The sequence below is a fragment of the Nipponia nippon genome, unplaced genomic scaffold, assembly GCF_047370975.1.
Source record: "Nipponia nippon isolate SJK-2023a ecotype South Korea unplaced genomic scaffold, ASM4737097v1 scaffold_4, whole genome shotgun sequence".
NCBI classification, from domain to species: Eukaryota; Metazoa; Chordata; class Aves; order Pelecaniformes; family Threskiornithidae; genus Nipponia; species Nipponia nippon.
The window spans coordinates 85,468,430-85,491,124 of record NW_028262358.1 but is presented as its reverse complement, the minus strand read 5'-3'; the positions used below and the strand labels follow the sequence as shown (position 1 = coordinate 85,491,124).

The 22,695-nt window shown below is 45.4% G+C and overlaps 1 protein-coding gene across 3 annotated transcripts in view; it reads right to left on the bottom strand.

Annotated features, from left to right (window-relative positions):
* The window catches only part of BACH2 (BACH transcriptional regulator 2), a 192,776-nt gene that overhangs the window by 21,862 nt on the left and 148,219 nt on the right, over positions 1-22,695 (bottom strand). The window contains exon 1 of one of the 3 annotated variants that reach the window (XM_087777142.1): positions 3,703-3,757. The exons of the other annotated variants lie outside the window; for them this stretch is intronic. The gene's annotated coding sequence lies outside the window, so the exon portion shown is untranslated. Of the gene's footprint in view, positions 1-3,702; positions 3,758-22,695 lie in introns of those variants that run through there. 3 annotated transcript variants of the gene reach the window in all.

Here is a 22,695-nt window from a genome sequence, read left to right as displayed (position 1 = left end):
CCAACTAGGTGTCTGCTGTAATAAAGACTGAAAAAACAGGCTGGTGTGGATGCTGCTAATTCTTGGATGGGTCTTACTTTAACTATGATGCAGCCCACCACCCTGAAAGCACCAATCCAAATTTGATTCTTCTGCCCCGATGGAAGCTCTGGTGAAGAGTGGTTTCGAGTTTAAGATATCCCTTAGACACCAAAAGTGTCTTGGGAAGGAAACGTTTCATACTATAGAAAAATTCAACAGAAAATAACTTTCTGCCTCTTTCAAGAGCAAACTGGTTCCTTTTTTCCTTCTCAAATTTTTGCAAGCCATTGCTGAATACATAATAGGCAAGCACTGATGGCACAGCTCTTTTCTCCATCCCATGGAGATTATTCTCCTCATACTGTTCCTGATTTTAGTGAGTCTAAGGTACAGCTCACAGGAAAGAAATCCATATTCATAGTTCACATGAATCACACCGAGTCCCACCTCAGTACTTAATTTTCTACCATCTTCTTTGTAGAAAGAGTAACAACTGTTTCCAGGAGAGTGATCTCCAACCAACTGTTCCAGGTCTGAGTTATGCACCACTACTCGTCCTTTTGTCTCATCATACCATCTACGCTATAGTTTACATTCACATATCATATATTAAAAAATACACACTTTCTCCCCCCAGATTTTTTACAGTGATATCTTCACATGTAACTGTCAAATAACTTGCTAAGCCACATGGTAAACTATAGATATTGTCTATTTTTTGACAAAAAATGCACTGGCACTAACTTCTGTTGCATTTTTTCCCCCCAATGGGCAGGAAACAAAGGTACTGGAAAAACTCTATTCTTCATGAAGCAGTGAGAGGCTGCTTCAAAACCAGGGCACACCATCAAGGATGAAGGTTTCTCCACAAGAAGGAGATTCAGTGGTTTGGCCACTAAGTTGAGATTTGGGAGACCACAACTCAATTTCCCATTGCACCAACTACCTTCTACACGACCCTGGCAAGTCCCGTCAGTCTCGATTCACCAAGACACCTGCGTGCCTCGCTTGCAAGTTGTATTCACAAATCTGAGTTCCCTGTGCTTTGCATACCAAGGAAAGGCATCTAGATGTGATTCAGAGCAGCCAGACAGCTAAACCAGGCAACAGCAACCACATCTGGCACCTGTGGGTGCACTTCCACACCTACGTGAGGTTAGGACACACAGCCTGCAACCTCCCTCCGGCTGTAGTTGTCTCTGCTAGGTGTTCCCAGCTCAGTTTCTTCTTTTAAAACAAACAAGAAAAGGAAGCGCTGCTGTCCCCTTTTCGTAGAACAGCCTAAAGATCAGAAGAGGGACCCAGAAAGTAGGAGACCAGGTCCCTTCCCTAGGCTGTGGGGATTCAAATTCACATTTCCCAGCACCTCAGAAGGATATCCTATCCAATAGGTACGGGATACCCTCTGAAGGTGAGCTGCTTTTCCCTGTCCTTCTAATTGAATTAACACCCCTGAGCAAGAAGCTGCTCAAGAAGTTGGTGAAACATCAGACCATGAATTTGTGATGGTCTTATTCGTGATTAGCGTAAATCTGAGTGAATAATTTGGTTCATCCCAATGAAAAGCCTATAAATTCCTTACACTGCCTGAGGACCAGTGGTAGAGCTCACAGATTTTATAGAAAATCCTGACTTCCAGAAACAAGCCTTTGTTATTCATAGATCTGCACTTGTGATGCTGGATTATGAAGATAGAACAAGTGGTGCAGACTTTGATAGAGAGAAAAATATTTTAAAACACCTCTAAAATTGCTACCAATAGCTTTTCCATACATAGTATTACTGCTGTAGCTGCTATTTTAAGAAACAGAGCATTTTCATGCACCTACTTACACACTTGCACATTCCTGTTTTACAATACGCCTCTGGTACAGAATCGCCTAGATTTACAGCTGGCTATTAAACCGATCTCTGCTTTATCAGTGTTACACTTTCTGCCTATTTGTTAGATTATCAGCTCACTAAAGGCCTATCTGCATTTTATCTATGCAGCATGATTAACAAAATTGCTCGGGAAATTAATGAGCTACTTGCAGGCCAATGTTTCTTTTTGATAAGATCTTCAGTGTGGGGGCTTACATATTCCTACACATCTTGTAAGCTCCACAGCAGCGTAGGTCTGTAGGAGCAGCCATAAATACCATCTAGGGTTTGTGGGTCCCTTTTGATGAGGAGGGACTCTGGAGCACAAACCCAGCTCTCCTGGCAGTTGTGTCACTTCGCCACTAGGTGGAATGACTGGAAAGCAAATTAAAACAATTTTCTGTGCTGGGCCAGGGTTCCACCTGCCTGTCCTCTGCTCCAGCGCAGGCATGCTGCAGAGCCTCGGGCTGACTCATACCACCCCACAGCAAGGCTGTCTCCCACGCTGACTCAGGTTTTCACTCCCAATAAACCACCGTAACAACAAACAGCAGCAAGACAGCTGTTACAGATGTTCTGCGCTAGATGTAGCAGAAGCAGAGCCCAAGACTGCGCTGTGGGCTCCGCACAATGCCCGGCAGATGCTTCAAGTGAAGGATGATGAAAATGCTGGTCAAATGAGCGCCTTGTCTTCGTTACGAGATCCTACCAGGTTTCACAACTTTCCTCACTCTCACAATCTTCAGATCCAAAGGGGGAAGGTTTCTTTTCAAGCACTCAGCGCTTGTCATTGCCCTCAGGGTAGAATCTCTCAAGTGCCAATGCTTGAAACTGCACAAACAATAACTTTGTTAACAAACGGATGCAAAGCTTGCTGCCAAATGTGAAAGCCAGTGCAATCTCTGTCGCCTGAAGCTGTCTAAATATTGATTCGGCTCCCATGGCGGGTCCCCTGCCTCAGCCCCACCAGCTCTGGGACTGCCCGCGTCTGATGCATTCCGGCAGGAAGGCTGGGATTGAGGCGCTGGAGCGTGGCTATGAGCACCGCACACTGGGAAAGAAAAGGCTTCGAAGCTGCATGTATTACCATCACACACACATTTCTGTAAGAAGAGGTAAGAACAGTCTTTTAAAATGATTTGACCTGACTGATGCATCCCAGTGAAAACAGTTAGTGAAACCAAGTTGATCTGTGTTTGCAGAAGGAAACAGATCATCTCTCTGATATAACACTCTCCATTTACACGTGAGAGAGACCTTTGCTGGATGGGTAAAACACATGCCAGCAACAATCTCAGTTTATTTTTTTCCCCTACTGTAAAGAAGATGCCATATGTCCAAGATTTGTTTGCTTTTAAACCTTATTTTCCATGTAAATTAATGTTTAAGTAGGCAGGTCAATTTGTGGGAACCTCCGCTGGGCACCTTGTTCAAGCTCATATGCCAAGTCACTGCTTCCCTGCCCTCCAATCGCTTGCCTTATTCCAACTTCTACCCACTTCTACTGTTTAAATGGAATTGACTGGCTACAGGAAAACCAGGCAGAGAAAAGGTAAAACGTACATACAAAACAACAATGCCCACGGAGAGAAGAAAAGCAAAGCAAAGATCTCAGCTTCTCAGAGGCTTGCTTTGCCTTCTCTTTCAAGGCAGGCCAGGAGAGGACTCCTCTTGTGTACCTGAAACACGCCAAACACCCTGCCAAGTCTAGGGATGAACCACTTTATTTTGTCTTGCTCCTCTCCCCAGCTGCTCTTGTATGCATTAAAACCCTTCTGCACACCTAGTGCCCAGAGGACATGGGTACTGCAGCCCTACCTAAGCCACCTGGCACATCTTCTTGCTCTACAGCAATCCAAGAGATGAAGCACCGGGGGTCCACGTGCAGCTCCTGCCTCTGCTGTGCCGCCACATGTACACCACGCTCAGCATGTGGTATGGAGGTCTACGCCAATTCAGCGTTGTGGCGATAACAAGCTTGACCACTGCTACGGTGAAAGAAAGTAAGTTCTCCAGCCCTTTATCTGCCACATGTCTTTCAGATTGAGCTAGCCGAGCCAGGCAACATGTTTTGTATGTCCATGCCCTCATGACTGAGGAACGGGCTGGAAATAATGCAATGATATAATCACCATCAAGAGAGTTGTTAATCAACATTAGCCATATTGAATTTACCGGCAAAATACAGACAGCAGCCCTGCAGAAAATAAGCATGCAAAATCTATTTTAGTTCAGTCTGACACTGCTTTTCTCCTTACAGAGTCCTGTGGAGTGCGATGCTCTGGTTAGTTTTAATTGATTTAAGTGACCAGACTTCCACTGCTTCCTTTGGGAGATCATTGCCAGACTCTACTTAAAACCTCCTTGTGAGGAAGTCTTCCTTCCATTATTTTCCTCCATCATCTCTCATTATATTTCCTCGATGCATTCCGGGTAATGCTTTTTCCTTTTGGAGAAATAGTTGTAGCGTTGTTATACTCTCTGCCTTCCCTTCTTCTTTGGTTGGTTATTACATCATTAACAAAAAACTGGCTAATTCAAGGAAAACAATATTGATCACTGTCAGATGGGAGAATAAGAAGTTGAGACGAGAGTGAGCAATGAGAAATGCTAGTAAAGAAGGCAGCATTACAGATGCAAATATAGAGCGCTTTTAGCACAGCATTTTTCTAGTACTGAGCACGCACTATTCTAAAATTAGGAGGAGGGTTAGCTCACTTCCACATTAGGAACATCGTATTTTCGTAAGGGACTTCTAGGGCAGAAATTCTATTTTAAATGTAGTTGTACACACACCCAGAGGCACCACGGGAGACACGGCGCTGTGGGTGAACTCCCTCTGGCTCCCCGTTGTATCGGGTCTCCTCCACGACGGCCGATCGAGCATGCCGTGAGGGCCTCCGCGTTGTTGAACACAGGGGATGTGGCTTCAGAGCACATGCAGAGGTCTGACATTTCTGCGGATGGGCTGGACTCGCTGTGCGCTGCAGAGTTCATCAGTGCATGCTCATTAGCTGGCTGCCCAGACTTCCAGATGTCTCAAAATCCCAGACAAATAGACAAAATCCTCCAATTCTGCACAGACAGTATTTCTTACGGGGGGGGGGGGGGAAGGTTATTTCCAAGGGAAACACGGATGTCTGGTAACCCTGCTCCGAATGGCATCTGTATGAAAAGCTGCATCTGGAGCGGGGAAGGTCAACCCCTGCAAAATGCCAGCAAGTCTGAGTTCAATTTAGAGAGGGGAAAAATGATTAAGGGCAAGGAAAGATCACTGTAAACATGTAGGAATGTAAAACTTGGCAAGGCAATATCTAAAATGGAGCAAGAGAATGTTTACAGTAATCTGATGCATACTAACATCAAGAACAGAGAAGAATTGTCTAGTTTGCTATGGGGTGTTATTGCCGATTGCAGTGAGAAGAAACTGAAGAAAAGAAAACGTAGGGATTTTTTCCAGACTCTTTTTAACCTAACAGCGAATACAGTGAGATCTTGGAAGGCTTTCCAGGAAAGATGATGGATACTTTATGTCTGAGTACTGCAAAGCAAAACTAACAAAGTACAACCTTGTTTCGGCGAGGTGGGCTTCAATTTGGTAGGCTTCTCCAGGCCTAATTTCCGTGTTAATGAGGGCACGGTGCCAATGATCTTCTAGAAAACAGTTCCAAAGTTCAACAGCAAATGTACACGCAATTGTTTCTTGTCAAATAAAGCATACCTGGGGCATATTCAAAGAACAAGCTCGTTGGCAGTGGTGTGGGAGGGCAGAGCCCCATCCTCCCCTCCGGGGATACAATGAGATCTGCAGAACATTAGTTGCTAAACCCTACCCAAGTGGGGGTAAATTAGATGGTCAGACCTTCAGACCCACTGAGAACGCAGAAGTCCTGCCAGAGCAGCACAGGTGCAAATTATTATCTTTATGCATTTGAGTAGTCTTGTTGAAATCAATAGGAGTACTGATGGGTTTTCTGCGAAGCATGCAAGCTGCTTGTAGGATTATGGATTATATTTTTAGTATTTTGATTTTCAGGTTAAATTCATCACCAGGCACCTAGAAACAGTTAGAAACCCCTCATCTCTAATCTCCAAACATTGATTTCATTATTAAGCCATTTTGTGGGGAAGGAAGAAAGGAAAATTGAATCAAACATCATATGCTGAATATCAAATCCCAAACTAAATATTAATTTAAAACAATTGGATAGAAACATAGAAGAAACGTGACCGTTTCTTGCAGAACTCAAAATCAATCCGTTATTCGCATACTGTTTTGTAGCGGGCCTACTGTGGTACCCATTTTGTTAACCTTTCAGTGTTGCTATTGCAGTCTAAAGGCATGTGTGGAGACCTTTTAAAGCCCTCTCAGCCCTGAAGTTTGTCTAATAAGCCCAAGGATAACAAACTACTAACTTCCCACTCGGCCAACGTGTTCCTAACACTACAACTTATATAATCAAACACATGCTAGAAATAGGAGATAAGATTAGCGACAGTTAACTGCTGCTATTTTTTTCCACAGCCTGAAGAAGGTCTCTGGGATTAAATATTAACTCCAATCTTATTTGCTAAAATTAGCACACACTGTATTCTTTTTCTTTTACAGCCAATTGCAAGTATAGCGCAGAAGTTATTTTCAGAGTGTAATCTGATAACCAAAATCAGCCACCAAAGCTGTTATTCCATTAAGAGTTAAGAGACTTCCCGGTTATTTACTTGTTTATTTTCACTTGGGATGGTGGAGTCTGGCAGATTTTGTTTTTCCCAGCTTGAGTTTATTTGGTTTTGGACAACTCTCTGAAAGGTTTAAATGTATTACTGGGCTCAAAAAAGTCAGTTGCATGTACAAAAATCAATGGTGCTAAATATCGTGGTTTGTCTCTAAATAGGCAGAAAGTAAGCCTGCACATGGGAATTGTTTTGAAACCATGATCCTTTTACATAGGGTGGGAACATGCAGGAGGCAGCAAAAAGTCAGAAGAAGTGATGATAAACGGCAGAGTACTTTTATAAGCCAATGCCGCGCCAGTATTTTACTGCATTTTCCCCTCTTTAATTTGACAGCATTTAAATGTTCCCTCACCGGCAGCTTACAGATGTATTTCCCCTATCTGCTCATAAAGCCGTGGAGCTCCTAAAATGAGTAATCGCTCTTTAAAATTCAACTTGGGCGAGAAGCATCAGATGCAGGTATTATCTGGGCTTTTAAACAAGAGGGAAATGTACAAGTTGCTGATGGAGAAGACCAGAGAAGAGAAGCCTTTGTTTTCACTCTAAAACCACTTTTTTAATTAAGCAGATACCCTGCTGGCCCCAGTTTAACATTCTGCCACTTCAGGTAGCGCGTACAGATTGGGGCAGAAGAGTGACCTGAAGTCCAACTGACTGTCTGGCATCTCCTACATCGCATCACATTACATCACATTGCAGGGGTGGGAGGCCACGCCGCCGCCGCCGCCACAACAGACACCCCTGGGCACGAATGCACGCCAGGGGAAGGGAGAACCCGGACACACAGCTCCTTTCTTTGAGAGGCTCATTTACTTAATTAATTTTTTTTTTTTTTTTTTTTTTTTTAGCAAAAAGTCCCACTGAAAAAGCTGCCACCTGCAAAGCCACACTGAGGCCAGGCTAAGGGGCATCCTGCTATCTTTCCAGTGCATCCTTCACAACAGCTTCTTGAGGCACCAGGCTAAGAGCTTCAAGTTGACGCTTAACTCCCCTTAGCGGTACTTCTATGAACGATGCCGCATTGCAAGTGCTCGTCCAACTTCCAATTTTGTGCTTTTGAAAAAAAAAAAATGCACAGGTGCCCCCCCCCCCCAGCGTTCTCCCTTGAAGTCCCAGCTTTCGGCCAGGTGACAAATTTACACTAGACGCCCTGACTGCCTATGTGAGAGTATTTACAAATCAAAGGAGGAAACCGAATGACTTCCCATTTTCCTCTCTCCGGCATAGCGAACGCATCCAGGGGCAGCACTTCAAAGGGCCTCCTCCCTTCCCACTTGAAAGGGAGGGAGAGACCAATATCCCTCAGTGCCTGCAGAGCATCACGATGCTCCCAGGCGGCAGGTGCGACCACAGGAGACGAGACGGGGAGGAAGGAGACGTCATTCAGGCTAGACTCGCCTCGAGGAACGGGGAGCGATAATCGCAAACCGCGTCCATCAGCCCGCGAGAACTGCGTCAGCGCTGATGGCGGGGCAAGTGGCTCGGAATCGATTGCCAAGCGTAAAGATGGCGTAAACAGCCAGCAGATCGATGCCCACGTTATTGGTTAGGTCAGCGTTAGACCGCACGTGACTTACGGGTGGAGCGCAAGAGTTAAGGCACCTGCATACTTGGGTTTTTCCGAGTCAAATTCACTGCGGTAATGGCCCCAACTCTGAAGCATTCTCAAAAATCCTGGCCCCCAAGCCTGGGGCCAATAATGTCAGATAAACCAAAGGGGGAGACACTATCAGAAGATGACTAAGAAATAAAAAAAATAAAATTCAGAGTAATAATAAAGTAAAAATAAAGTAATCTCTGATCCGACTGCAATGCTCATTTTAATCCACAACTTCGAGTTTTATTTTATCTCAGAGTTATTGAAGCCCAACTGAAATTCTTTTGACCTTATAAAAGTGAGATTAGTTTCAAATCAAAACAAAGGATTTACTTTTGGAAATCTTGACAGGATCCCTGGGCATTTTCAGCATCCTTCCCATCCCTGAAAATTTTAAGGGGAAATCAATTTGTTGAATTTGCCAGACCTTTCAGAAAAGACACTGTTTATTGAGAAGGAAGGCAGAAATCACCAAGCACAAGCCTCAATACTTTGCGCTGAGGCATAAGCCTCAACATTTTGCGCTGACACATTTCAGTGCAGGAAACAAGAGGCATCCTTACCAAACAGAGATGAATATGCTTGCAAAACCGAAAGGCTATCGGACTGGAAGATCCAGTGCTTTTCCATAGCAGGGATGTACCGCCTGGGATCATGTCTACTCCAACCATGGGTCTCTGGCAGACGTTCCCTGGCACATCTCGTTAAGCACCTCTGGGTTTTACTGTCTGCAGCGGTTTGCTGAGCGTAAAGGAACGTTCGCTTGCATGGCCGCTCCTCCGGGCCACAGCCCGGCACGAGAAGCTCGGCAGCCAAGGGCGGCAGGTCTGCGAGGGGCTGCCGGCGGGGCAGCCGTGCTGGCACCGGGGCACACCTCCCTCTGCCACCCCACTGCCGCGCAACACCTTTGCTAAACAGCTTTTGGGCTGGAGGGGGGAACTTGTTACACCCCTGCAAGCAAACCTGCCACGTGATACCTGTCAGAGCCCTTATTTGAAAACCTCACTCGTAACCTGTATTGAAGACAAACACTAGTTTATTAAACCATTAAGAGAATACTGCCTGTAATACTATGCATCAAACTGGAGGAATGACAGCTGAAGTGCCACTGTTTGGAGAAAACACCTTAATGAACTTCAGCAGAAGGAGACAAATTTTTCCTTACTAATTACGTGGTTTGGGGTATGTTGTCGATGTTAGAGGCTGCCCAGGGTGTAATTGGAGAACACAGAAAATTCAAAATTACGGCAAGAGAGTATCATCTGCAGGCAAGCACAGGTGAAAAAGCTTGGAGAAGAACTTTCAGGCTGCTGAGGTCAGACTCCAGGTGGAGGTGTTAGAAAGAAAATTAGAGACGAGGATGTTTCAAATAACTTTTTCTCTGAAGGAACAACTCGGCTACAACACGACTGAATCAACAAAGAACACATAAAAACCAGTGGCACTAATTAGCAGTTTAAACACTCAGGCATGAACTGGAAGATAAAGCAAAGGGAAATACGGCGGTGATATCTGGCAATTTGCAATACATTTGTTTTTCCAGTGCAACTTGCACCTTAAGAAATCTGCAACACAGTAACGAAGGACGACACAGGAGGGTGGCTCAGCAGAAATGCCACCTTCTCTCCTTGGGTGCCCATGCAAGCCATGCTGAAACCAGCGGGGAAGAAATGGGCAGAAACTAACAGATTTTAACCCAAGAGCATCAGCAGAATTAAAATGCAACTGTAATCTAAAATTAAAATCAGTCCCATATTTTTGCAAAAGGAAAACTAAACTGACCCCCGGATTAAAAAAGAAAAAAAAAGGAGAGAAAGTGTTGAGCAGTGAGGAGGGGGGAGGAAGGAGTGGGAAAGCTTTCACAGAATATAAATTGTGAGAGAGGAGTCTGTGAAAGATCTGTTTAGGTGCATATCATGAGGCAAATTGGGGAGAAAAAGGGAAAACAGAAAGCAGTTTCAGAACTTCTAGAATGAAGAAACTCTAGAAGCCTCCAAGTTGTATTAGTAAATATCAAAATAGGCAGAAAATGAAGACGTGTGTAGAAATTTGTTAATTCAGAGGGTGCTTAGAGGAGTGGTTCAGAGTTTCTGAAGCTGCAATTAATACACAAGCAAACACAACAATACAGAAAAATTACAAAGACCTGTAAATTACACCAATATGCCTCTTTCCCAAGCACAGCAGAATTTATTTATGCGAATAAACTATATAATACAGTGTACTAAATACACAGTGCATTAAATACACTGTAATTACTTTATAAAAACAAGGAACACTTCACAGCAAGGCATCTTGCTACAAGCCCTACTATTATACTTCGCATAGCGTAGGAGAGGAAGAAACAGGCTCTGTCAGATATGATTTAGGAAAACACACGGCTGCACTCCGAGGAAGAGAACTAAATCAGAAGACAAAGGAGCTGGAGAAGAAGCAGGCTCAGGAGATGGGGCCGGATAACATCTGATGCAGCTCACGGATGCCCTGCCGTGATTTCCAGGGGGCTGATGATGCCAGCGGTTCTGGCACTGCCCGTGACCGCACGCCAGCATGGCACAGCATATAAAATCACTGGCATCCTTACGCCAAGGTAGCAGAGAGCGCAGCCCAGCAAATACCGTAACATTTCAAATCCAGAGACGCTTTTGGTGGGCTGTGGAAGGAACTGAATGTCACAGGCTTTACTACTGCGCTTTCACGAGGTAACCAGGCAATTACAATTATTAACTGGGAGGCTGAAATCCTGTATAAATAACCCGGCTTCCTGCAGGCGTCATATTTTTAAAACAAAAACTGCCAAATGCTGCATTTGTTCCAGTTTTCCTTCCCCTTCTCCCCCACCTCGCCTTTTAATTTCCGGTATTCGGACACGCGATTTTTCTGCATTCACCTCAGTTTTTTTCTTGCACGGCCACTAACAGATCTGAGGATTACAGTGGCTTTTGTTCCACTGCTTGGCGTTCACATTTCATCAATGACGTCCGCTCAACTCAGCAAAGCAGCTTTGCAAGAACCAGCCACCGCTGAGCTGGCAAAGTTGGTCCCCTCCCGTCCTCCGTGAGGAGTAGTTAACTCCTCCCACAGTGGCCCAAAAGGTTAGCTAGGCTCCATAAATCCCACCAGAAAAAATCAGAAGCATTTGCCGTCTTGCTGAGATTTCATGTCTGCTGCGAGCAAAGGTAAATGGCTCTTTTAGTCCCTAAAGAGCGCAGGCTCAGCAGGAGCGCCCTGCAGCCAAGTGGTCAAAGGCAGGGAAGGACGGGAAGGATGGGCAATGGCATCCCAGCACAGCCACAACCCTGCGTCCGGCTCTATGTTGTCCCTGAGGAATTGACTTCTCCCTTTCCACTTCATACATGAGATTTTTAAGATCTACCCAGAAAGTGAGGGGTAGAAAATGCCATCTACTCTAGGAGCCCTAGAAGCACTCTCCATGTAGAAAAATGCTGGCATTTCCAGCTTGACATGTGATTTCCCTGTCCTGGGAGGGTGGAAGTCGGAACTTTACAGCTATTTGTGTGTGTGTGTGCCTGCATATGCTCACGTGCACCCACGCAAGCTAGTGTGAGAAAGAGACTAGAGAAAGTGAACGTGTGTGAAAGGGACTGAATTAGCCCCATCTGCTCCGAAAAGATCATTTTCTCCTTGAATTTCTATTACTGTCGTATCATTGCCACACTGGAGTGCTTCTAAAAGGCTACAGCTCTGGCAGCCAGCATCATTACAGCTGCTCAGATTATTAACAGTATAAATAAACTCTCAGAGACACTACTAAGAAAATATTAACTACAATTATCACTGTCTGATAAAATAATGAACAGTGAAGTGTTATTCTGCTGCCTCAGTCACCAGTGCGCATTTATGTGTGCTGTGAGTAATGAAAAACAGTTTATTTGCATACTGAATCATCCTGGAATTGGTTCTTGCTATTTTACTTTATTTATTTTTCTCAAGATCAAGCAGCACAGGCTGAAGCTCTGTGTTTGCAGAATTCAGTGTACCCCGCCTCCTTTCCCGCCGTATATAATCCCATTAATTCCAAGTGAACAGAAAGCTGCGCCTGTAGCCACGCACACATCTGTTGGAGGAGGGAGACGGGGCAGTGTGCAAGCTACCAGCAGCAACTCTAAAACCTCCTGACGGACTTTTATTCTCAGGCCTCGTTGCTTTTTCTCCCTAGACAAGGAGCAAGGGCCCACACGATGTCAATGTTGTGTTTGCTGCGTGGATCCTCCTCGCCTTCGCCTCCTCCGCTGGCCTGCACTGCTTTGGCTTTGGGAGCTCGTTTTTCCTCACGTTTCCCAATGATACTCCCAAGTCCTGTCCTTTCTTGACAGCAGTGGGAAACTCGGGCTTGGTTTCTAATTAACGGAAGTTATTACTTCCCTGTAAGCACTGGGAAAAAAAGTTCTTAATCGCTTGGAGAGCAGGAGAAAGGAGCGGGAGCCTCTCGCCCCGTGTCCCTGGGCCAGGCTCCAGGCCCTGCACCCAAGCAACACCCTCCTCGGCAGTCGGAGGTCACAGGTCACCCTTTGGACATCATCATCTCTTCGTTAGTGCAGCTCATTAAAATGAGGAGAAATAAGCTACCTGGGCCTGAAACCACTCACTGCAGGGCAGACATGATGCTAAAGCTCCAGCTCAGGCAGCCTGTCCTCACAGCCACCATTCGGGAGAGGCCACCGTCTTTCGAGCCAGGCCCTGTGGATTGGAATCATAGAATCATCAAGGTTGGAAAAGACCCTTAAGATCATCGAGTCCAACCGTTAACCTAGCACTACCAAGTCCGTCACTAAACCATGTCCTCAAGCACCGTATCTATCTGTTCTTTAAATACCTCCAGGGATGGAGACTCAACCACTTCCCTGGGCAGCCTGTTCCAATGCATGACCACCCTTTCGGTGAAGAAGTTTTTCCTAATATCCAACCTAAACCTCCCCTGGAGCAGCTTGAGGCCATTTCCTCTCATCCTATCACTCGTTTCCAGGGAGAAGAGACCGACCCCCACCTCGCTACAACCTCCTTTCAGGCAGTTGTAGAGAGCAATAAGGTCTCCCCTCAGCCTCCTCTTCTCCAGGCTTAAACAACCCCAGCTCCCTCAGTCGCTCCTCCTAAGACTTGTGCTCTAGACCCTTCACCAACTTCGTTGCCCTTCTCTGGACACACTCCAGCACCTCCATGTCCTTCTTGTAGTGAGGGGCCCAAAACTGAACACAGTACTCGAGGTGCGGCCTCACCAATGCTGAGTACAGGGGCACTATCACCTCCCTGGTCCTGCTGGCCACACTATTCCTGATACAGGCCAGGATGCCATTGGCCCTCTTGGCCACCTGGGCACACTGCTGGCTCACATTCAGATGGCTGCTGACCAGCACCCCCAGGTCCTTTTCCACCAGGCAGCTCTCCAGCCACTCCTCCCCCAGCCTGTAGCGTTGCATGGGGTTGTTGTGACCCAAGTGCAGGACCCAGCACTTAGCCTTGTTGAATCTCATGCAGTTGGCCCCGGCCCATCGATCCAGCCTGTCCAGGTCCCTCTGCAGGGCCTTCCTGCCCTCCAGCAGATCGACACTTCCACGCAACTTGGTGTCGTCTGCAAACTTACCGAGGGTGCACTCGATCCCCTCATCCAGATCATCAATGAAGATGTTGAACAGGACCAGCCCCAGTACTGAGCCCTGGGGAACACCACTCATGACTGGCCGCCAACTGGATTTGAATCCATTTACCTCCACCCTCTGGGCTCGGCCGTCCAGCCAGTTTTTAACCCAGTGCACCCATCCAAGCTGTGAGCAGCCAGCTTCTCCAGGAGAATGCTGTGGGAGACTGTGTCAAAGGCCTTACTAAAGTAAGTACTAGTAACTAAGTATTAGTAACTACCCAGCCCTAATTAAAGATGTCTTCTCAGGAAAGCGCCAAGTAAAGCCGCTGCTTTGTTCAGCTCCTCGAGGCCACAACAGACCTGACCACCGGCGGGGAGGGACACAAGTAAAGGACTGGGACAGGCTGCCGGCAGGGAAGCGGCGTGGGCCGCGCCGAGCGTGTGCTGGCCTGAGTCCCCAGTGCTGAGGGCAGCCGACACTGCCCAAACACAATGGATGCGAAAGTGACATTTTCTCCATCAGGGCTTGGGGGGGAAGTTGATGATTTGGGGTGACACGGTTAGCACGGGGCACGTTGGCAAGCTGAATACACGAGCTGCGCCGTTTCTGCCTGAGCGTGCAAAGCCGGCCCGGGGTGAGAGCGTCTGTCAGGCTCCTGGGGAAGGGGCCACATCTCAGCCAGGTACGAAGGAAAATTGGAAAGATGACATATAGGGGCAGCAGCAACTAAATGCAACCGCAAAGGAAGGCAAAAATGCAATGCTGAGTGAGAGAAAAGGGAAGGGGGCATTTTTCTAAAATAGCTTCCCTCAATCTAGGCCAGAAAAATCCTGCGCTGCACCTTCAGTGTTTTTATCCCACTGCCCTTTTTCTGTGCTCTCTTCCATCATTTCTCCAGCATCTCATGCTCCCTGCCTGGTCCCTTTTCCTCATTTACAAGCCTTTTGTTCCACCAGCCCCCCTTTCTGCGCTTATTGCCAGCTCCGAGCAGCTGGCCGCAGCGGGACCACCTTTCGTTTTGCACTTGCACACACCCCCCCCCCTCCCCACACACACCCCGGGGCTCTCGTTGCCCACATCGGTTTGGCAGTGACAGAGGAAGAAATGCAGGGTGCGGAGACAGGAGGGAACGTCGTCCTCGCATGTCCCCCTCTGCCATCTGCAGGGGAAGGACAGCTCGGAGGAGGCGATCTTCTCCCCCCATACAAACCACTGCTAGGATAGACCTCTGCTCCTTGGAGGAGAAGAGTCCAGCCACAGCCTTCCTCACTATTTTTCCTCCAGCATCCTCCCTTTCCTCATTCTCAGCAGTTGGCCTCTTCTGGCCACCAAAGCAGGTTAGACGTGGCTTGCCCTGAACAAGTCATCTACATTAATTTTTCCTCTTTAATTAAAGAGTTCTTCTGTGAAACAATTTATAAGAACTTCTTTGCTAAGGGAAAGAAACCAACATATTGTTCCACACACACTTACAAAGACAAACATGCTGTCTCCAAATGAATTTTGTTCCCCAAAAAGCCCCTATGGAAAGCAAAACAGAGAGAATGGTAAAGGATTCACTGAAGAAGAACTGAAGTTCATTTTAAATCAGTGTACCATGTACAAATGCTGTCTTACAAATAGGATTATTTAATTTAAACCTTAGATCTGTCAAGTTCCATTACTTCAAATGGAGCCTGTCGTTTCTTGAGTTCATTATAAATCAAGATTATATTACAATTTATGTTAGGTAAAGTCACTGCTTCGATAGGAGGCAGTGAAAAAAAATTACACAGCAGTCAGTAAATAGAGCAAAGTCATTGCACTGTTCTTGAAAGGCAAAAAGTCATCTTGCTAAATGAGGGTCCGAGCTGTCCTGTACCAAGACTGTTCCTAATAAATAAAAGACCTCTGGGAAAAGTGCTGAGCATACGCTGGATCTATTTTCAGCTTGCATCAGCAGCTGCTGCCCCTGGGATCGCATCTTTGCTCATACCCTACACCATATGTAATCACTCCAGTGCTGCAACCAGTAAGATAATGAAAGAGCATGGCATAAATCTATACTTGAGTGGAATGCTAAATGAGAAAAATAATACAAAAAAGGGGGAAATAAACCACATTTTCAAGTCATTAGGAAGAAAGACTTTGACATATGAAGTGTTGCAACCATTAATAGCACTTATCATATAGAGTGGAGACAAAGAGACAAATTAATCAAACTGACAGAACTGGGACATTTTATGCTAATGCAGGCTCCTGGGTTTTCGTTTGTATTCCTCTGTGTCTGGAAAACTGATACCATTACAGGGCAGGAAATTGCATGAATAACATGCAACAGATCATAAAAATTCACACACCAAGTGCAGAAACACTGCCAAAAGCACTGTAAAAACAAGGCTAGAGACCTCAACAGAGGAACTACCAACAGCTAATGAATGCAAACAAGTACAGGAATATTTCCCATCCATGCATAACAATGAGACATAGGCTGTGACTCCACAGTCTCCAGTAGTGTAGGTAAAATAAAGCCTGGAGAGCGAACATGGAGATAGCTGGGGGGAACTGCTGGCCAAGCCAGGGCCTGAATTTGTTTGCAGTATTGCAGCCAGCAGTTTAAAGCCACTAGGGAACTGGCACAGCCAAGTGCCGCCTCTGTCTAAACGTATCGCTATGTTAGATTTAATTTAACGTTTCAGGTACAAGAGAGAGGGGGAGGAGGATGAAGGAGGAAATAAAACAGAGCCACAAAACAGCACATAGTCACACAAAGCAAAAATCCCCTCGCCCCTGTGCAAATCCACAGCATGCAGTAAAAACCCTCGCAGATAAAGACATCTTAAACATAATTCATTTGGGAAATACAACACGCACTTGCTGTCCATAGCCGTGTTGTAAGGGGCAGGAAATGGCAAGAACTACAGGAATGCTGGGCAGGGCACGATGTAACGCAGGATCTTGCCAAGGTTACTTCATTTGCCGTAAAGGCGTCTCAAGGACCTTTAAAAAACCTTGGCAAAACAGAGCACTGGTGAAGTGCAGAGAGCTCATCAGCCATATAAACACCAAATGACAAATACGTTCACTCGATGGGCAGCCACGGCATTTCTCATTGCTCTCCATTTTTTAGAAAAGTGACGCTTCCCCCTTGCTACCGCACAAACTAAGGCGAGGACTAACCCTGGGGGGTAAAAGGAGTAAAGCTGATACCTTTTAGAGCTGCATCATTTCCAGCACTGCTCTCACCTTCCCCAGAATAGAATGATACACAGCTGATAGGATTGAGCAAGAGCATTTACTTGCCAATACTACATGCATAAAGAGGGTGAGGAAATGCCAGCCTGCCCAGGGGTGGTTGCTATCCTGAAGAACGAGTGGAGTGCAAGTCCTTCCCGCATTTGGTGCCAGAGGACCCCGTGTTCAAAGGCAGCAGGACAGAAGCTGTTTTACCCCAGCAGAGACGGGCACGGGGAGCACACAATACAGAGCCCAGCTCTCCGCCCGCTCTCCAGCAGACTGCTGTGGACGTTTTACAGCGTTTTAGCGATGTGAACAGGGTTTGTCTCCAAACCTCAAAATCTCTTTTTGTTCTTTCGATCACTACTAGCGTCTCAACAGGGTGCTTGGCATGGTACCAAAAAATGGCATGCACACGCAAAAGCAAGCTGGTCCAAAAGCTTTCCAAAGACAAGGATGGTGTAACCTTTTTTCTAAGGGGAGAAATTAGAAACAGACATTTATTAACTCCTGTAAATATACATCCATCTGACAGACAGACAAGGGTTGCAAGCTGCAAATGGAATGACTTTCTCCCTTCCTTTAAATAAAAAAAAAAAGATAGCACAGACAATTAGTTACAAAAAGGCCTCATGAAACCCTCATCTTTAAGAAATTTTAATAGCAGGAGGGAAATAATTCGGTCGAATAGTCATAATGATGTTGATTTCTTCCGCTCTTTACAATAGCAACGACACCTTTGAAGTCTCTCAAGAACACATATGACACCTGACCCTTTCTTTTCCTCTACCTGCAATCAGAACAGTTTGGGAAAAGAAACCTGTAGTTAAAACACCCACTCCTGAAAGAGAATATTTAGAGAGGTCTTTACTACCACCTTACCATTCAACCAAGAAGTAGAAAGCACAATGACAAGAAATGACCATGAATTCTCACACTCCTTTAGCTATGCAACTCCTCTCCAGAAAACCAGTTTCAGAACCAGACTGCAACCTCACCAAATAATTCAGAGTAAAACTGTATCTGAGAACTAAGCTGAGAGTCCAAGAGCAGATGATGCAAACAGTCTGGGCCCCCAAGGCTGGGATTGACTTGAAACCCCCCGAGCTTGCTGTGAAGAGCGGCTTATGGTGTGCAGCGCCCGTCTGCTCTGCAGAGCTGCTTGGAGGAGGTCCAGCACAGCAGCCCTGACAGCGGTTCCCGCTAGGGTCACCTCGGCTGTGCACGACCAGCTGAAGACAGAGGCCAGAACATGATCAGAGCAGAACAGCTTGTCTTTAACAATTTACCTGCCTATGTCCTCTCAAATGAGGTTTGCAATTGGAAAGTTCATGCACAATTGTGAAATAAATCCCGTAAGAGAAGGAGAGGCTCATCTTTGAAAAAGAAGCAAAAGTAAACCAAGCCTGAGGTAGCTCTTACTGGGTGTTCTTCTCAGTCCTCCAACTGCGAGATATATTGAATACAGGGAAAGAAGAAAAGGAGTTATTGATTTAAAGGTTTCTGCTACTACTGAAAGCAACTCTCTCTGCTTTCTGAATGCTATGACGACTTTGTAAATGTGAACAAGTTTCTTTGTAGAATACCCCCAATGACTATATATGTCATGGACAACTCTTCATTCTTCACTTCCTTGGACAATGGTATAGATATTATTTGTCCTCGATGGCTACTGCTTACTGGGCAAAAATGACAAGGATAGATGGCTCTTCCAAAAGACAGGCAACTCTCTATTTTTTGTGCCTTGTGTTTGACAAATTATTTCGGACATTTAAAACATAGCCTTGGTTTGATGTGTCCAGTCGCCTGAAAACTAACAAGGTCAAGGAATAGGCAGAAACTTCTTGATTTGGCTTTATGTCCAGACAAAAACGCCATATGCAGAAAGCCATCCATGGGGGAACATGGAAATCTGCAGTCAGATAAAAATAAGGTTAAAAAATAGTTCAATTCAACAGGCAGAGGGAATGGCTGGAGACCCATCCACCTCAAGTCCAGCTTCCCCTTCCGGAAGCAGAAATGAGCACTAGTCCTCTGTGGGAAGCAGAAGGGAAGTTGTCAGGTTTTGTCTTTCCCCAGCTTTTTCCTGTCTTGAAAGGTTACTGGCTCCAACCCTGTCCTTTGAAAGAAACAGGAAATAACTTGAGCTTATTGTGTTTTTACTTGACCAAGAATCCCCAGACAGGGAAATTTCTCTGAAGGCTGCCTGTGTATCTGGGGAGAGAGGTGGCTAGGCATGTTGTACCACTGCTGTGTGGTCAGAGATGGAAAGATATTTTGCTTTCAGAGTTGTTTAAGACTTGTTTCTTACTAGCTGCAGGCCCTTGAAAGAGAGGACCACAGGTCTGAGTTTCAACGGTAAGCAAAAACCCAACACATTTCCCACAAGCAAAAGCTTTACACAGCCAAAAATGTAGCCTCAGCCTCCTAGTTGACAGTCTGACAAAAATCCCGGACCACTTAATCAAAAGCATTTTTTCCTGAAACTGAGAACTGCACTGGTAAAGTTTGCACGGCCAATTTTTTTTTCTTTAAATCTACTCTTTTTACCTTGAAACACTACCACAGACTGCATCCCCACCCATTCTGGGAACATAAAGTAAGAGGTATATGCACAGACTAGGGAATTTGGTCCTATGACAATTCAGGCAAGCAAACTTCAAGTAAAGTATTATGAAGTGTTTGATGGACTGGATGCCCACACCTCTTTAAACTATTAGCATTGTTCAGGTCCACTTCTGGATCAATCCATTTATTTGGATGGTCTCCCTTCTATTTTACTACCCCAACAAACCCACCTCAGCCCTGGCCTCGCGAAGTACCTCTGGCACCATGGGAGCAGAAGAAAGCACTGAGAATACAGTGCCGCTGCTAAATCCATCCTGGGTCACACCTGCCAAACCTCTCTGCTTCTTACGGTAAGTCTGTACACTTCCATTTCTCTAAAGTGTTCTTCTGAAATGATGAGCAGCTGCTGTAAGGAATGGTGTGGAGCATGTGCCTTCCGAAACCCAAACAGATATTCAACTAAATATGGTTGCTTCAACACCAAAACAAAGGTGCCTGGTTTTTGGGGACCTGAAAACTCACAGCTCCCATCTGCCAAGACTAATTAGCTCTCAGTGGAAGAGACCAAGTCTTGCTAGGTACCTACCCGCTTATTGTTTGGGATAGATGGGATGTCCACAAGCTACAATAATACAAGAAAAAGTTTTTAAATCTTGCTCTAAGTATCAAGATTTTCTTTTTTCTAAAATTAAGACTTTCTTTTTGAACCTGAGTCTGCAACAGTTCTGTCACTTAGGCAAAAGTTCCTAAAGAAGCATCCTCAAAGTGCCCCCGTCTCCTGGTAAGGGATGGGAAGTCTTTGTAGTGTTTCACAGACTCTTTCTCATCTGTTCCATGCCTCCAAGCCTACTTTCCTCTTGGATGTGGTAGTCTCAGCAGCTCGTATCGATGGCAGTGCACAGGACCTCAGGGGTGATGCAGGAAGAGCAAGCAGAGGACACAGGGTAGAGCCCATCCGTCACCCAGGACCAATCGGCCAGATAAGGCAGGTAGCAGCTCCATCCTACCCCCATTCATCTTGAGAAATGCTGCAACTAGTCTGAAAATCCCCTCAATGCCTCCTGCATGCTTAAAAGGTACAGAGGGAAGAAAATGAGATCGAAACTCCACTTGAGGAGTGATAAGCTGGAAGTTCTGGTTTCAGATACACGGGTTGTTCTGGGACGAGCAGCTGTGGGTCAGTCTGTTCACCTCCATGTGGGGTAATGTGAACCAGTTTAGAGAGAGGTAAACATAGCTGAGTGGTTCACACAAGGTGATTTAATCATCACTGACCTGATGCACAGACCTGCGCTGTAATTCCCATCTGATGCATCAGCTTCCACCGCAGCATTCGCAGAGAGGTGATGACAGTAGTTTATTTGTTCACAGGAGACCTGAAAACTCTCCTGCTGAAGGTTTTATGTTACCATTATTTAACTTCAGAGCTGATACCTCTCAATTCCAGCTGTTTGGTGACACCTTGTTTATATATCAGTTTTACTCAAAGAGCTAGTACCGTGATTCTCTGCCATTCTCAGCGCAGCTAAGGCTGTTTTAACTGCGGACCCCCCCGGATAGCAGCAGTCCCTGGGTCACGGCAAGAAATTCCTAGTGCCATTTCAATTATGAATTAACCTTCCCTTCTTCACAAAGTCTTCTAAAGCCTCCATCACTGGCTCTTAAGTGACCCAAAAGATGTATTGTGCAAACTTTAAGCAAAAAAAAAAATAATCCCAAAATACAAAACAAAAATTAAAAAACATTCTCAACTACTTCTGTGTGTGGGAAACAGATAGTTACACTTAACCTCACACTTTGATGCCATCCACTCTTAGAAGGTCAGATTAAGCAAACTGAAGGACAGAAAGGTTTATTAGCAAATCTGATCTATGCTATCTTAGGATCTTAAATTCCACTCAACTACATCTGTACTGAGCACGAAACTTCTTCAAGGGGTGTCTAAAGCTTGTCCCTCTCCAAGGCCATTTGCCTTACAGTTATGAAACAATGTGCAGTTATACACATCAGTGAGCAGTTTGTTGCTAAAAACACATGCCAAATTTTTCAGTCGATTTTAATCTCATTTCAAAACAACTGCCAGTGGCTCTCATGATATCTTTCCCCAGTAAATTAAAACATGCTTTCTAGAGATACGCCTGATACTTTCTTTTCATTTAAGTCTTTAAACAACCACACAAGCCTCCTCTCAAGCTCTTTCAGAGAAATGAAATCTCATTTTTAAAACAAACCAAGCCTGGGCTAGATGGATCTGTAGTTTGACTAAGTACAGCTGCTCCTATTTATTTATTTTATGAAAGTAAATAAAGTGCCCAAGGACACAGCTTTTAGTAGTGTTAGACTGCACTGGAACTCAGAGGTGTTTGCTGGCGGTCTCCCATCACAGTGGGACAGATGAAAATTCAGCACTGCACAAAAGTCCTGGAATAAACCAGCCATTTCTCTCTTCAGAGCTTGCATCGAACATGTAACAGAAAGTGTGTCTACTTGTTCCTCTAAAAAACCCGACAGCCTGCCCGTGAAATTCACAAAGAGCATCTCATTCCCAAAGCCTAGAACGATTCAATTGCCTTCTGCTCACCTAAAACCTGTATTTCACTTCCAAATTGAACCATACTTCCTAGCCTTAATGTTTGTTGACTGCTGCAATGCATCATTTGAATACATGCCATATTCCACCCCATAACATGCTCAATTTCACTGGTAGCCGAGAAAAACAGTCGGTCTGACATTATTCACTGGGGAATCCTTGTCAGAAAGTGCTGTATGGAGATAAAACCTTATCTTCTTTGACTCTTGGGAACACTAACGAAACAAAGCTTGGTACTGGGATCAGAAAGTACCTTACAGGCTGTGGTCTCTGATGTGGTGAAGCTGAGGGGTGCCTTATCTGGGCCTTATCTGTCTGTTTATTCAAATGGCAAATGCTCAGCCTGTATTTCTGGACTCTTAAAAAAGCAGATATGTAGTTTGCTGGCATTAAAGAAATTCAAAGCTTTTTTAGAGAGAGAAAAAGCAAAGGTAAGAGAATCAAAGGTGGAGGGGGAGAAGAGGAGATCTTTCAGTCTGCAGGGCCAGAGTGCTCACAGTGTTGAG